Raw genomic sequence first — 16,555 nt, forward strand, 5'->3', positions numbered from 1 at the left:
CACAGTGAATCAGAGAAACGTTTTTAATTTCAATCAGGAAGAGGATTTTCTATATACATGAAAACAGAAATTAATTAATGTGATTTCCTTCAAAGAGAGTGGGAATTTATCAGTTAGGAAAGTAGCAATAATACTAATCTGAATTTCTAATCCTTAAAAATTCCCGAAGTAACATGAAGTTTTGTTCTGAGTAACTGAGGTAAACTAGTTAGCTTTGTGATTGAGGAAGGCCCATGTCTAGCCCCGTACCTGGAAAGCTCTAGGTTGAATGAATGGATGAACAAATGAACTAACTCCCTGTGAGAGGCAGCATTCTCATATTGCTTCCAATGATCCCTGCCTCCTGTATTCATACTCTTGTGTAATCCCTTCCCCTTGAATTTAAGATGGACAGAGTGACTTGCTTCTAAGGCATAGAATGTGGCAAAAGTAATGGGATGTCACTTCGGACACTAACTTACAAAAGGCCATAACTTCCATTTTGCTCATACTCCTTCTCTAGTCTTCTCTCGCTCTGATAAAAGCAAGCTGCTTTGCACCACCCTATGGCAAGGAACTAAGGGTGTCCTCCAGCCAACAGTCAGCGAGGAACTGAGACTCCATCTGGTAGCCCACAAGAAACTGAATCTTCCCACCCACCCTATGAGTGAACTTGGGAAGTGGATCCTTCTGAAGTGAGGCCTTGAGATAACCACAACCTCGGCCAACAGCTTGATTGCAGCCTGTAAGAGACCTAAGCTGTGCTCAGATTTCTGACCTACAGAAACTAGGAGATGATAAAATTGTTTTTTTAAGCCACTAATTTTGGGGTAATTTGTTACACAGCAATAGGTAGCTAATACACTAACCAATAAGTTCATGCATGGCTGAGCATCTCTCCTATGGACACATTCATATTGAAATGTCTGGGCTCTATCTAGCAGCTAATTCAGAATTACTTCAGATGATATGGCCTCCATGCTAAAATATATGCTTGTCCAGTCAACTGTCTAGGCTGTCGGTACCATGGTGATGAGTCTTGGAGATGGTGAGAGGGAGGCCACGGTAGAGATCATGATAGATACACAATAGAAGTGCCACCTCTTTGTCTCTTCTACCTTAAGGTTGTACCCCGCCCCCTGAAAATCCAATAGGTCTTCTAGATTTTATTAGGGGGTGGGGCACAAGCCTGGCTCTAAATTTATGGGTATGGACCAAGAGTACAAATGGAAGCCCATATACTAAATGTTTATATATTCAAAAGTTATAACCAGAGCCGGCCCAGTGGCATAGGATTAAGTTCGTGCTTTCCACTTTGGCAGCCTCGGGTTTGTGGGTTCGGATCCCAGGCACAGACCTAGCACCAGTCACTGAGCCACACTGTGGCAGCATCCCACATAAAGTAGAGGAAGACTGGCACAGATATTAACTCAGGGCCAATCTTCCTCACACACGCAAAAAGTTATAACCAAGCTATACCCATAGCAAGGCACATGTTCTCACTGAGAGCTCCCCCACTCCTCACCCAAACAGCCATCTTCCCAGGAGGCCAAGGAGTCTGCTTTGTGCTTCAGGGCCAGCCCTTTATCCCGTGAGCCTGAATGGGAACATGAATATGCCCAGGCACGGCAGGGTGGAAGCCAGACTGGACTCTTGAGCTGTGCCTAGGCTGGCCCAACAAGGGAAGGGGAACAACCTGGTCAAGTTCCCCAGGGGGTCAGCCCTGGCTGTCCTCCTGCCAGCTCTTGGAGAGAATTATGCAAAATGTCCAGAGGTCCTCAGCTGGAGCAAAGCAGGTTAGATGAGCTCAGTTCATCCCACACAATCACCGAGCAATCATCACCACAATGAGAAGACCAAAACTGAAAGGAAAGCCTGAAAGAGGATTTTATTAAGCAGCACCCAGTTGTTTAATTATGCAGAGCACAACACAGCAGTTTACAGTCTACTGTGTCCTTCTATAGCTATCAGGTAGACGTTCTGAAGAACCCACGTTTCCAGCCTCAAAAGTATCATGCCCAAGTCTACTTTAACTCAAGAGGAAATGAGTTTTTAAAAATAATAATAGTAATAGCTCATATCCACTGAGCATTTGCCAAGTGCCAGGCACTATGCAACCTGCTTCCCCTGGATGACCTCAGTAAGTCCTGGGGATGACTCTGTTGGCTGGGGACAAGTACTGTAAGAGGAGGAAGTGGAGGCCCTGAGGGATTAATTCCTCGCCCTGGCAAGAGGCATAACAGGGAAGTCAGCACATTCAAAATGTGTGCTTTAGCCTGGACACAGGTCCCTTTGGCCAGCTGCCTTTCTGAAGAACAAACTGTCCTTCAATGTCTTGTCCTCAAATGAAAGAACCTAAACTCTCTGAGAGAGATGACCTGTCTAGGCCACACATCTCCCTATCCACCACTCTCTGCTCCCTCCACCTACCCCTGTCCCAGCCAGGGGGACAGAGTAGAGCACTTGACAGTGAGACCACCCAAGCCCCCTCTGTAGCCAATTGGCTGAGAGAGCCTACGCAATCTCCCTTTCGTCTCTTTCCAATCCGCCAAATGGGCATGGTGAGATTATGGGTTCATGCAGCTAAAACACAAGTATATTTGCGTAAAGACCAATTATGCAATATTGCCAATTATATTTACGCAAAAATACACTCCCATTTTACAGAATTATTTCACTTTTGAGCACCAAAAATGTATAAATCTTATACAAGACACAGGTTTATACAAAGTTTCCACATAAAGTCCAATGTTTAGCATAGGCCGCTAGTCCATCATTAACAATATACAGAAAAGGAACCTATGACAAAGGGGCTAAATTACTTTCCCAGAAAAACAATTAACAGCAGGATTATAAATCTGTCTAACATCTAGCAGGCATTCAATAAACAACGAATAAAAAAAATTTAAGTTAGATTATACTAAGATATACTAAGATCTATCTGATTAGACTATATACTATATAGTCCATATGAGCATTTTTATCAATTTTAGTACTTACACAACATTTGATTCATTCCACTCTCTCTTACTAAACTCCCAGTGCCATCGGGGCAGGACCTGTATGTTTTGTGCACTAGGACTTACAACAGTGGCAGGCGCATAAAAAACTCCATAAACATGTACTCCAATATTTCTTGAATGCCCCTAAATATCAGGCACAGTGCTGGGAAGTTAAGTCATCTGTTGTTCCCTTAAGTCCCTCATTTCTCCACGGGGAGAGAGTTTAATGAAAAAAGCACTGAGCTAAGAGTCAGGGATCATGATTTTGTTCCCGCTTCTGCACTAGCTCTGTGGCCTTGGACAAGTCACTTAACCTCTCTGAGCCTTACTTTTCTCATTGGTAACATCAATTAATAATATTGTCCTACCTATTTCATAAAGATGCTGTGAGGGCAAAAGTGATATAATATCATAGCAATTTACTGATTTATTATGCTAGTGACACTGTCTGTGTCCCTGCTAGAATGTAAGTCCCACGAGGGCAGAGATTCTTGTCTGTTTTGTTCACTGAGGAATCCCAAGCTCCTAGAAATGCTTGCACTTCAAAGGCATTAAATCAATATTTGTTGAGTGGTCTAAATGGACACCAGGGGTGGTGGCAATGCCACACCCACCAGCCATAGAGTGTGGCCCTGGGTGGCCATCCCAAAATGACCAGAGGTAGGAAAATTCATATCTCCAATAGATCCTTCATAGAGTGATCTTTCTAGAACCTCCCCTGTTCAATGTGTTTCTATCATCTCTACTAAGCACAGATAACATTGCTTCACATGTGGGACACATACCAAGGGTGGCCTGTGAGATGACTTTTGTGGAAGGTGGACATGTTATTAAATTGATTCTCTTTCCATTCATATTGCTCAAGGAGAAAGCCTCATTTGGACATAGTCTTTGACATCTCTCTCATAACTGGCTAGAATCTGTTTTTAAAAAAGACAGAACAAGCCCTAGGCTCAACTGTAGCTAGCAGCAGGATCAAATCAGTATTTAATAAGAGGGCTTTATTTTAAATATACTCGTTTATGGCAAGCAATATTGTTTTGTCGCTTATGATAAGGATATAAAATTTCCTTCCATTTAAAAAAGTGGGTACCTTTAAATAAAATTATTAAGCCCTGGGTCTGTCATCCAGAGCTGGCTTTCTCCCCACCTTCTTCAGCCTCCAGTTTCCATATCTCCTTCCTCATTGCACCTCCCTGTTGGGTCAAAGAAACCTTCTCTCCTCCAACAGGGGGGCCATTGCCCTGGACATGGCCCTGATTGGCCCATGCTAGTCACCCTCCTTCCCTGACCCAGTCCCCACCGCCAGAGGTGGGAGGTATTGATGGATTATGTCAATGCAGGGAGGTCACCTCCAGGCAAACCTGCTGGGAGTAAGAGAAGCGAATTCCCCAAGATAGAAATCAGAGCAATGATCGCTGGGGACGCCAGGAGCTATTCCTGAACTCACTGAGCCAGGGACACTTCCCTCTGGCCCCAGGGAGTGATGCATCAGACATATGTCATATGGGGAGGACTGCATGAGACATACGCCAATCACACTCCCTCAGGTTGGGGACAGAGTGAGAGCTCAACTATTCGGAGTTGGTCAGGACCTGGTGCACAGTAGGTGGTCAGGGGAGAATGCATTCAATCAGTCAGAGAACACGTGAATAGTGCAAGGCTGGCTGAAGTCCTGTCTCTGCATTTTATGGGATGTTGACAGCTCTGCCTCCTGCATTTAATAGAAGCAGGGATGGCGCTTCCAAATTTCCCAGACCTGCTGGGGGACTTAACACTCTCTCACACACACACACACCCCCCCCACACGCGCGCTGCGGGAGCCCCAGGCTGGGGGGAGGGAGAGGCGGGAGGCTGGGGGCCCTGGGCGCTGCCAAAGGCTCTCTGCTGCCATCAAGGGGCGCTCTGTGCATCCCGTCTCCCGGGACCTCCGCGGGCCTATCTCCAGGACGGCCGCCTCTCCAGGTGTTTGAACGCTTTGGCGTTTCGCTGGACTGGACGTTGGCTTTCAGAAGCCACGTCTTGGACCGAATGCAGAAGAGGTGGACAGAGTGGGGCGGTGCCCTGCGGGGAGGAGACGGGACTCTCCTCCCAGCATCCCAGATGGCGCGGGGAAGAAAAGCTATCAACAAGGAAGTAAAGAAAACAGAGGTCAGTTAATGGCAGGCATGCAACGCGAGAGGGGCCACCCGAGGGGCATCTGGAGGCTGTGTAAGGCCGCTCCTCAGCCCGCACCCCGCGATCCCGGGACCCCCGCGGCCCCTGTGGCCTCGGAGCCGCGGGTGCAGACGCCCTTATTCCGGGCTGCAGAGGCATGCTTCCCCTCTGAGCTGCCTGACTTTGGCGGCAAAGCGGCTGGGGATGTGGCTTTTTTTCTTTTTTCTCTAAAAATAAGAGCTGGTCAGCTGGATCACAGCTTTTCCCCCCTTTCTTTTCAATGCTTTTCTCATTGTAGTCTCCTTTTCTCCTGCCCCCAATGCTCTCTTAAGTGCATTTAGTTGGAGGAAAAATTGACCTGCAGAAGCCTCTTTACATCCTACACAAGACAGTATTTGAACTTCCTAATGGCCCTAGGAATCCCCTCAGGGCCCTGCTTCCAATATACCAAACCTGGAAAGTGGAAGAAAACAGTTTTCTGACTCTGCCAACCTCTTTAAAATTGGGCCTGGTTTGGACTATCTGACTCAAAACTGTGCCTCTAGGCCTGGGACTCTGGCCCTGGACAACTCAGAGCAGAAAGAACAAAGGGGCATACCGGCTTCCTCCTGTTGAGCATTTCCTAGGACCAGGTCTGGATGGATGTTCTGCAGAGCAATCCTGTGCCTAGGAACTCTTATGAAGCCCATTTTCCAGGTAAAGTGAGGCTTGGGGATGAGTGACTTGCCCGAGGTCCCCTGCTTTGCAAGCTGGAATCCCGGTCTGTGAGTCTTCAATGCTCTTGAAGCGCTCCTCATGCCCCATCAGATCCTCACTGGATTATCAGTGATTTTAACTCAATTTAATGAAATCAGCTACAGAGTGACTATCATTTTTGCTCAATGTCTGTGTCAATCACTCACCCTTTGTAGGCCACTTGTAGGCAGCAGCAGTTTCTGGAAGGCCACATTTAAGAAGACCATATTTTCATTTCGATGACTCTCTGTGATAGGAGCTACCACACTGGTCAGTTGTCCTGCAGTCTAGTCAATCTAGGTGCATCCTGGCGCTCAAATTTGTGCACTTTACATAGAAATGCATCTGCCCACACTGATAACAGCACCACAGAAGTTTGAGCATCATGAAAGCATATTTCCTTGCTTATATTTTCTGGTGCAGATTTTCTCTTTTTCAGTGTCCCTGGGCTTAAAGACTTCATAAAGCATTGTAATATAAAGTCACAATGACAATGTGCATTTCCTTTTCAAACGTGAGAAAGGAGAAACACCATAATCATAGATTAATACTACAGTGTTGAAAATAGAGTGTCTGTCCAAGTCTGAGATTTAGAGCAACATCTTTACCAATTCTCCAGTTTTCCTCTTGAAGAAAATTTTCCATTCTCTCAAGGCTTGCTTTTATTATTATGTCAGAAGAAAATTCGCCTATTTCTTTAGCTGCGTTTCTCCTTTGTTTGGCCTTAATGATGTGAGTAAAAACTAAATGTACTAATAAAGAAGTACCTGGATGTCATGGAAGCAAGAAAAAAAGGACTGATAATCTAAGGTAAAAAGTTAAATTAAATTAAGATCCTTAACTTCCAGGCTGTAAGGATAAAACCTTTCATTTCCTCGATGGGTAACGAGTGTCTGTCATGTGCCAGGCCCAGGGCTAGGCACTGGAGAACAAATACACTCCGTCCCAGACTTCATGGACTCACAGAGTCATGGGGAAGATAGACCTGAGGCCAAGAGTTACTAATTATTAATTAAGCCATACAGAGAAATATGGGAACATATGGCAGGAGGATCAAACCCAATCTGGGGTCAGGGAGGTTTCCCCAAGGAAGGGAGAGTCTCAGCTGAGTTGAAAAGGAGATGGCCAGGAAAAGAGCACTCCAAGCCATGAAGAGTATGTGTGGAGACCAGAAGGCGGGAGACAAGTCTGGTGAGATGGAAGAACTGAGAAGATTCCAGAATGACTGAAGGGGAAAGATGGAGAAGAGAGTGGTGCCAGGTGAGGTTGGAGAGGTCCTAGCCTATCAGTAGACATGACCTTTGCCATGGCAACCTACCCCAGTGGTGTGGACCAAAGAGGGTCAGCTCCATGAGAATGCGGACCAAGGCTGCCTTTGCCTGCCATACTTGCCGTACTTGCTAGCCCAGTGCTATCATGTAGTAAGGTCTCACGAAACAGCAGCTATTTCTACATTATTGTCAGAAATCCTCATGCATAATGATCCCCCTTTCTCTCTCTTTCCTTCTCCCCTTCAAACTAAACACTGCTCCTGTTTCTCCCCTTTCTTTCTCACTGATTTGAAAGTCATGGACTCATAAGGTTTCTCTCTACCTTCCATATTCTTCCCTCTTCTTTCTTCCCGTTTTGCCATATAATGTATTTAACCATTGCTTGCAGTGCCAAACAGAAGGGGGAAATCATCCAGCTAGATTACTGAGGGGAAACGATCCAGGACACTCTCGTCTCTTAACAAATATCCGTTCACTCCAAGGTGGCTCAAATCTGGGCAGAGCTGGTGGATATTTACACAACCCCCTGGCAAAATGAGGAGGACTTTCCAGTTGGTGCTTTAAGTGACAGGTAAATTATGCCCAAAGGGAGTGCTCTAATTCATCATTAAATATCTCTTCATTGATTACAGTGCCAAAGCTTGAGGTGGCACACAGAAAATGTTGTGTGCCCCAAGTGCCAAATTGGTCCCTCTGGGACTGGAAAAGCATTTTGGAGACCATGTTCAAGGCGGATGTACACACAATTTTGAATCATCAAAGCTCATCTCTCTACTGTGGTAGCAATCACCAATAGCCTTGGCTGCTCAAAGAAATTGACACCATGTACTCTCCAGACACTCATGCATATGCTGCATTTTGTTTTGTTTTATTCTCAAGTACTTTGGATTCCAGGAGACCTTCCTAGAAACCTACTTAATAAACAACTCGTCCTGAAGGTTTGTTTGAATTTATGTATTTGAGTTTCTCAGCCTTCTGGGACAGTCACCTTCTGCTTTAATACCCAACAAAGGCGACTTACACTGTCATCCCACTGTTGGTGACAAGTCCAAAGTCTTCCCCAAGAGCTCAAGGAAAGAGGCTTCTGTCCCCTCTTGCTCTGAGTTCCTCCTCACAGCTCACGTTTCCAGGCCCTTCCCCTTAAGCATGAGCAAAGCTGCATCCCTTTCATTTCCCAAGTGCCACCAATCAAGGCGCTGTGTATAATAGACCTGTACAAAATCTGGAGTCAACAGAAGGTAATTACAGCACGGGGTGAGGGTAGGAGGGGGGCTTCAAACTGAATGCTGGACATGGGTGGTTACTGAAAATCCGCCGACCATCCCCAGACCAAGACTATCTCTTACTCATAGTCTCTTTGGGTCCTTGCATCACTGGCCCTTTTTCTCTCATCTCTCGAGAGTTTTTCTCCCTCTGTTTTCTCCAGATGAATTCCACTATTACCCTATCCTTCCAAAAGCAACTATGGATGTTTCATGTTCTCAATTAGCAATTATTTCCTCCCCATTGCTTGTTTACTGGAGACCCTTCAAGAAGAGAAGCCTGCCTTTAAAGGTCAAAACCTACAACTTCTCTTTCAAAACTTCAGCGGCTCTCTCAGACCTGAGTCTTCCTGCCCCTTCACATCGCTCACCCCTTGAGAATGATATTTCTAACAGAGAAATGGCCCTAAAACTGCCATTTTATGAGAACTTTCTAGGTACCAGGTGCTTAACAAGCCTTATTTCATTTCATCTTTATCGTGGCTCTATATGATTGGCATCAGCCAGCCCTGGTGGTCTAGTGGTTAAGATTTGGCGTTCGTTTCCCAGTCAGGGAACCACACCACTTGTCTGTCACTTGTCGTACTGTGGCAGCTGCGTGATGCTGTAAACTATGCCACCAGTATTTCAAATACCAGCAGTGTCACTCATGGTAGACAGGTTTCAGCGGACCTTCCAGACTACCATAGTAGGAAAAAGCACCTGGCCCCTACTTTCAAAAAAATTGGCCATGAAAACCCTATGAACAGCAGCAGAGCATTGTATGATATGGCGCTGGAAGCTGAGAGGATGGTGCAAAAAGACTGGGCAGGGTTCTGCTCTGCTGTACACAGGGTGGATAGGAGTCAGAATCCACTCGATGGCACTAACAACAATGATTGGCATCATTCTCTCCATTTTATAGATGGTAATCATAATAGATCTAAGATTTGTTGAGTGCCTGCTATGCATCAAGCTCTATGGTAAGCACTTTGCATGAATCACCTTGCTGAATCCTCACAACTCTGTGAAGTTGGGACCATTATCATTCCCATTTCACAGATGAGGAAACTGAGGCTCAGAGAGGTGAAATGATGCGTATTAGCAGCATCGAAACAAGAATGGAGCCCAGATCCCCATGACACCAAGGCTAGTGACTTTTCACTCCACTATAGGGCTTCAGTATGACTGAACTCTGGGAATTTGAGGAAAATTCCCTCAGAAAACCATGAGCAATGTTCTTCCCAAACTAGCTATGAGTTAGCCCAGGGTATGCCTGAGAGCAGGCCTTCAGTATTTAGTTGTCAAACGAATGAGGGATACTGGTTCTGGATTTGAGACTCCCAGGAGCACCACTCCTGGTTAAGGAGGCCTGTTCCTCACACTGGGTCTTCTCTTGGTTGTGGTTTGACATCTCCTGAGATGGTTCGGTTGAGGAAGTGTCCCTCAATTAAGAAGAAGCCTTCTTGCTGAGAGTGCAGCACTAAATTTTCATGGGGAGAAAGAGGGAAAAATAGTAATTACGGCAAGAAACTAGGCTTTTTTTCTGAAAAAACTCATGCCGTAATCATCCCTGATTTCCTTGGATCTCTTTAAAAATGCGTTAGACGGTGGCATGATGAAAGATCCTGCTGTCGCTGAGAGACTTGGGAACTCCCAGTTCTCACCAGTCAGGTAACAGGGCATGCACTTGTACTCGCCCTGTGTTTCCACGCTGTGGCATGAACCTGGCATGCTGACACTCGGAGGAACACTGGCCTGGTACTATCGGAGAAGGAGGTAATTCTCCTGGAACCTGAGGCTGGAAAAGTGAGGTGCCTGGACTCCCCAAACCCCAAATCTGGCTGGGTTCCTAGAGGGCACTCCTGCTGTTCTGGTCAGACCCATATCTAGGAGAAAGTTTTCCTTGTCAGGGAGCTCTGTGGAAGGAACAGAGAGACCACATGACTCCTTGCCCAACACTGTTGGCAAGGCTGCACCTCCCTGCCCTTCAGAAGGGTTGAAGGGGAAGGAATGTGCTAAAATCCAGTACTGGAGGGAGTGTAGAGGACTGGGCCCTTCTGGGAGTAAATACCCGAAGTCAGACTGGCCATGTGTGTCACAGAAATTTAAAAGCATGCATTTCATTTGACCCAGCAATTCCATTCCTAGGAATTTATCCAAAGGAAATGATTTAGAATGTGCAACATTTTAGCTCTAAGGGTGTTCACTCACTGCAGCACTTTTCTAATAGCGTAAAACTGGAATCAACCTAAATGTCCAACAACAGAAAATTGGTTCAATCAATTTTGGTTCATCCCAACAATGAGATGCTCAGCAACCATTAAAACAATAATGTACGGCTCTGTTTGTTGACAAGGAAATGTATGACATAACGTTAAAGTGGATTAAATCAGTATGTTCCATTTTGTGTGTGTGTGTGTCTGTGTGTGTGTTAGCAGTGGTTATTTCTTAGTGGTAAGATAATGAGAGTTTGTTCCTTCTTTATGCGTTTATGTGTTCCACAAAAATTTGGTAAGCATGGAAAAATATAATCAGGAAAAGAATCAATAATGATATTTTTATTTCTTTAAAAAAGACTATTTATCAAGAAACCCAAGGACAAAGACCAATCCTAGTAGGTTCCCATACAACCAAAATGATAGAAATCAGGCTTATTTTGGTGATCCTTTCACAATGTATACAAACACCAAATCATTATGTTGTACACTTGAAAGTAATATAATGTAATATGTCAACTATACCTCAATTAAAAGAAAAAAAAAAAGCATGGAAATCAGTTGGTTGCAGAACATTCAGTTGCAACTGAGTTTGGCCCTCTACTCTTAAACAGTGAAGCATTCCAGCTCCCGCCAGAGCGAGCAGTCACTGTGAATTATGGGCAGGGGTCTGTGGTCTCCCGCCTTTCTGCACTGAGGCCCGGCTCAGGAGTTCAGCTGTCCTATTTCTCAGTGTTACACTCTCCACAAAGCCATTCACCCTTCAAGGATTTACTGAGCACTCATCCTATGCCAGGCTGGGAGCTGAGCATCCGGGATTCGAGGACCGGAAGATAGGCTCCCGTGATTAGAAGAGAAGCGTTCCCCCCTGGATCCTTCTAGCATATGATCCACATCTCTTGGGGTATCTTCCCTTCCCACCTTGTTTTACCCTTGTCTTCTGCTTCAAATCCTCTTTCAATCAGGCCATCTGTCCCTTGAGGGCTGCTTCTAAATCTCCCGCAGCACGTAGGAGAGTGAGTGGCACATAGCAGAAGCTCAATAAATATTTATGGAATGAATAACTAGACGTAATTACTACCGGAAAAGCATATTTCCTGTATTTAGATTTATGTGCGTCTGATGTCTGACATCCTGGGTCAGCTAGAACTCTCTTCAGATGTGAATGACAAAAAATGCAACCCAAACCACCTTAAGAAAAAGACGGATTTATTTCTCCCACGACTGTGAAGTTTATAAGCACAGCTTCAGTTGGGTCCAAGGTTTAAATGATACAGGACTTGGCCTCCCTCTATCTCTTAGCCCCGTCTTATCCATGTCTTTTGAAATACAAGCAAAAATGTCTAGATTTGCTGATTGGACCTAACTGGCTGGCGTGGGTCACATGCCCATCCTGAACCAGTCCCTGAGCAGGGGGATGTACCATGTCTTGACTGGCCAGGCCTGGGCCACATGTCTGTGTCTGTAGCAGCTCATGCACCATAGTGACTGAGGGGTAGCTGCCTCTCCCGAACACGATCACTGTGCTGTTACCAGAAGAAAGGACGGAGTATTTGGGGACTAAACCCAGTTACGTCTAGTGAATTTTGCTTCCTGACAGAAAGCACATCTTGCCTGTTTCTTGGACCCAAACTCAACCCATTCCCTTTCAAGCATAAAGATCTTTGTTTTCTTTCCCTGCCTGAGTGGCAGAACTACATCCGAGTCCACGTGGGGAAGATATAACCATTTCAAACTCAGCCTCCTCGCTGTAGCCAAGTGCTGCCCATGGATTTGGGTTTCATCTCCCAGGGCAGTGATTTTCCATCCACCCCAGCTGCACATGGAGATCTTCTTGAACGAGGATGGCTTGTAAAGGCAGAGGACTGGTGCGCCCTCTGCCATTCTGGTTCCAGGGGTCTGGGCAGGACTTTTCATGTCACCCAATCACCACGTTCACTGTGAACCGTAGAGCAACAGAGGTGAGACAGCCTTGGTTTTGCATTCAGATGGTGACAAGAGCAGGACCTGCCCTGCTACCTGCTAACCAAGGACAGTGGACAAGTTAACCCATCTCTCTGAGCCTCACTTTCTTCATCTATAAAATGGGAATGACAACACCTCCTAGTTTGCAGGGACGCCGTGAAGCTTAAATGAGATGCAGCAGTCAAAATTCTGGCACTAGTAGGTGCTTTGCTTAAAAATTCTTAAATGTAGGTTCCAAACAAGATTGCCAAGGGGCATCTATTACTCTTCCACGCAGAAGTAAACCGTGCTTTGTTCCTGACTAGTTTTTCAAAAGCCAACCACTCATTCTATGCTTCACCAAGGAACAGCAGTTTGTTAGGATGCTTAACTTAAGAAATCCCTCTTAATATTATCATAATGTGAAAGGATATTTAAAAGTGAGTGTGCACTATGCTCAGATAGCATGAAGTACAAAAGAGACACACATATGCAAATTAACCTTATAAAAAAGGTACTCCAAAGACACTTTCTGAATAATGAATGCGAATAATGGCGAGAACGTTGGTTACCCAAGCACCAAAACCTGTCTCGGAAACTTCAAACATTTGTTTTATCTGTTATTGACATATGAAAGGAAAGGTCACAGGTGAAATGTGAAGAGATCTGTTACCAGTTGAGACTGTGTTGCAAGGATAGCCTCCCTCTAGTGTAGGAATATCTAGAAGGGTTTAAATGTCACTAATAGTCTCAAAATTATTGCAGTGGGTTTGAGAAAAAGGGATGTAAAGTGTCTTTTTCATTAAAAATGTTCTTTGATCTTTGGTTGTAGCTTTGGCAGCGTTATTGGCAAGGGAGCAGTTGTAGGGGAGCCGTTCTCAGACGGTGTTGGGGGCCAAAGTTGGGAAGCCATTTGCCCCTTTCAGTTTACACATGAAAGGAGTTTCTGCCCAAAGAGGAAGTGCAGACCAGCCAGCTGAGCTCACATGTAGCCACTTCCTTAATTTCTAGAAAGAAAGGAGAGCCAGAAGAATACTTTGGAGCACTCTCCCCTGCAAGGAAACTGGCTTAGAAACGCCGTTGGCTGCCACATCAGCATTACAGACTGCACCTGCTTGCTGATCTCACAAACAATGATGATACTCGCCTGGGACCCGGGATTACAGCAGGGAATGAGGCAGCGCCCTCAAGAAGCTCGAGGTCTAGAGGGGTTTATGGGCCCATGAGCATAGGCCTCACAGACCCTCACCTACAGGGAGTGTAAAGGACAGAGGGTCCCAGGTGATGCTTTTGAAATCCATCCTGGTGTTTACACAGAACCCGTGGTCCCCCGTAGGCTGCACCCATCCTCACTCAGTGTGGCAGGGATACAAATGCAGGCCCATGCCAGGGAAACTCTGGAATTCCTCTGATGGCCTGCTTTAGCTTGAGGATCTCCTACAACATGGTGATCTAGAAGGCATCCACTCCACCTTCCCTCCCTCCCTCCCTCTCTCTCTCTCTCCCCCTCTCACTAGGTCAGACAGGCTCACTGTCTGAGGGCTCCCCCAGCTTCCCCATCTCCCTTTCCAGTTCCTCCCACAAATGTTTCCCCTAATAAAATCCCCGCACATTTAATCCCATCTTGGCATCTGTTTCTTGGAGAACCTAGACTGACACAGGGCTCCACCGTCAAGACACACTAGAGAAACTAGAGGAGAAAACACAGGCATAAGGAAAGCTTTCTGTGTGCCAAGTGCTCTACATGGACCCACAGAGTGAATGTTCCTGGTTCCCTCCAAGGTGGGTACCACTCCCATTTCTGTTTGACAGAAAAGATACGTGAGGAAGGCAAAGGCCAAGTAACTTTGCCCAGCTGTAAGTGGTGGCACCAAGGTTTGCACCCAGGCAAGCCGGTTCCAGGGTCCATGTGGTTAGCTGGAACACCAAGGAAAGCACTACAGTGGGATGTGTGCTGGTTTTCCTTGGCCAGCAACTCTTCCCCCTTCATCAGGTAACAGAACCTCTTTTCCTGGGAGAATCCATTCAATATGGGGTTAACCAGAATGCACTTGGCCCAAGCAGGGCCAACTTCTCCCCAGGATTCTCCTGCCAGCATTTTCCACTATCATTCCTAAGTTCATACGATGTGAGGCTTGAGCTGCCAACAGCCATCATGACTATCACATGGAAAAAGCCTGTCCAAAGGATGTAAAAATAGACTGAGCTAGAATACACTAACTTGATCCAGCCATTCTTGAAGCTGGAACCCTGGGGTAATCTGAGCTTTTTAATTACAGTCATTGCTTGATTCTCTTTTTCTTATGCTAATTCGAGTTAGGTTTCCTCTCTGACAACCAATAGAGATCAGAATAAGATAGGTGCTCTTGGAGCAAGACTTTAAAAGACGTGGGATGTGTCTTAGTTTGCTAGGGCTGCCATGACAAAGTACTCCAGACTGGGTGGCGTAAACGATAGACATTGATTGTCTCACAGTTCTGGAGGCTAGCGGTGAAGATCATGGTGTCACCAGGGCTGGTTCCTTCAGAGGGCTGTGAGGGAAGGATCTGTTCCAGGCCTCTCTTCTTGGCTTGTAAACGGCCATCTTCTCTCTGTCTTTTCACATGGTCTTCCCTGTGTGTGAGTCTGTCTCTGGGTCCTAATTTCCCTTTTTATAAGGACATCAGTCGTATTGGATTAAAGCCCACCCTAATGACCTCATTTTGACTTGTTACCTCTGTAAAGACCCTAACTCAAAATAAGATCATGTTATGAGGTCCCAGGGGCTAGGACTACTGCATATCTTTTGGTTGGGACACAACGCAATCCATAACAGGATTCTGCTTTTATAGCCTCGAAGAGAAGGACAGAGGAATATAAACAGGATAAATAAGAGTAAAGAATTGCTCTCCATTCCCACTGAGGACCGGCTAAGACAAAAAGGAAAGATTTCAGTTAGCAGTGCAGGGCAACTCCCTTTCTAGAAGGGCTGAGAAATAAGGGAACATATTAACAAAAGAGATGGCATACTATCTCTAAAGACCCTTAAATAGGATCCTTTATGTAAAAGCACCTGACGCAGCCCTGTGCGTGATGCAGGTGCTCGATATCTACTGGTCAGGTAGGTCTGAATTTTATTCCACTCAAACACTCTGAAGTAAATATCTCATTACTTTGTTTTGCTAAATGAAATTAAATCTAACGCCAAGTTCCCACTCCCCAGAATGGTGAGAAATACGGGAAATTCAACCTCAGTCATACTTGAGGCTTCCTCCCAGCACCCCTCTCCCTCCACCAGTGCCATCTGAAGGTCCAGGTCATACCTGGAGGATCAGGGAGGGCCTTCTGGCCTCAGTCACCCCTGGTCACTGCTGCTACTCAGGGCCAAGCCAGCATGGTCCATGGAAGGCAGAAGCTCTTCTGCTCCTCTGTCCAGTCTGGGCACAGGGACCTTGGCTGAGGTGGAGAGTCACAGTGCCTGGGAGGGGTCTAGCCTTCCAGGACAACCATGCAGCCGTTCCCCTCTGCAGCTCTGTCATCTACAGTGTCCCTCAGGGAACCAGGCACAAGCCCCCACTGACACATTAGGAAGAATAGTGAGGACACCATTCCTGAGAGGCTAGAAGGAGGGTGAGGTTCCTAGCTACCTTGGCAGGGTGGAGCTTATGGCCTGGAGTCCATCTTGAAGCCAGAGGCCAGATTAAAGCAACCGGATTAAAGAGCCCAATAGATGGAAAGCCCAGGGGTCTCTGGGACTTGATAGGGACAACCCACCATTAACTCCTGATTTCTGGGCTGGCCTGTCTGGTGAATGCTGCAGTGTTCCCACCTCTTGGTCCTTCTCCTGCTAATGGTGCCTCAGTTTCCCCCTCATGGACTCTTCCTGCTCCTACTGCAGCGGATGTGCTTTGCATAAAGTTCAATCATCCTCTGGTCAAATTCCCCTGGCAGGGACGATTGATCCAGGAATGGGCTTGGGACCTGATCAAGTCGGAGAGATATGGTGGGACTTCTGTGGTGACTATTGA

This window comes from Equus quagga, chromosome 1 (assembly GCF_021613505.1).
Source record: "Equus quagga isolate Etosha38 chromosome 1, UCLA_HA_Equagga_1.0, whole genome shotgun sequence".
NCBI lineage: Eukaryota > Metazoa > Chordata > Mammalia > Perissodactyla > Equidae > Equus > Equus quagga.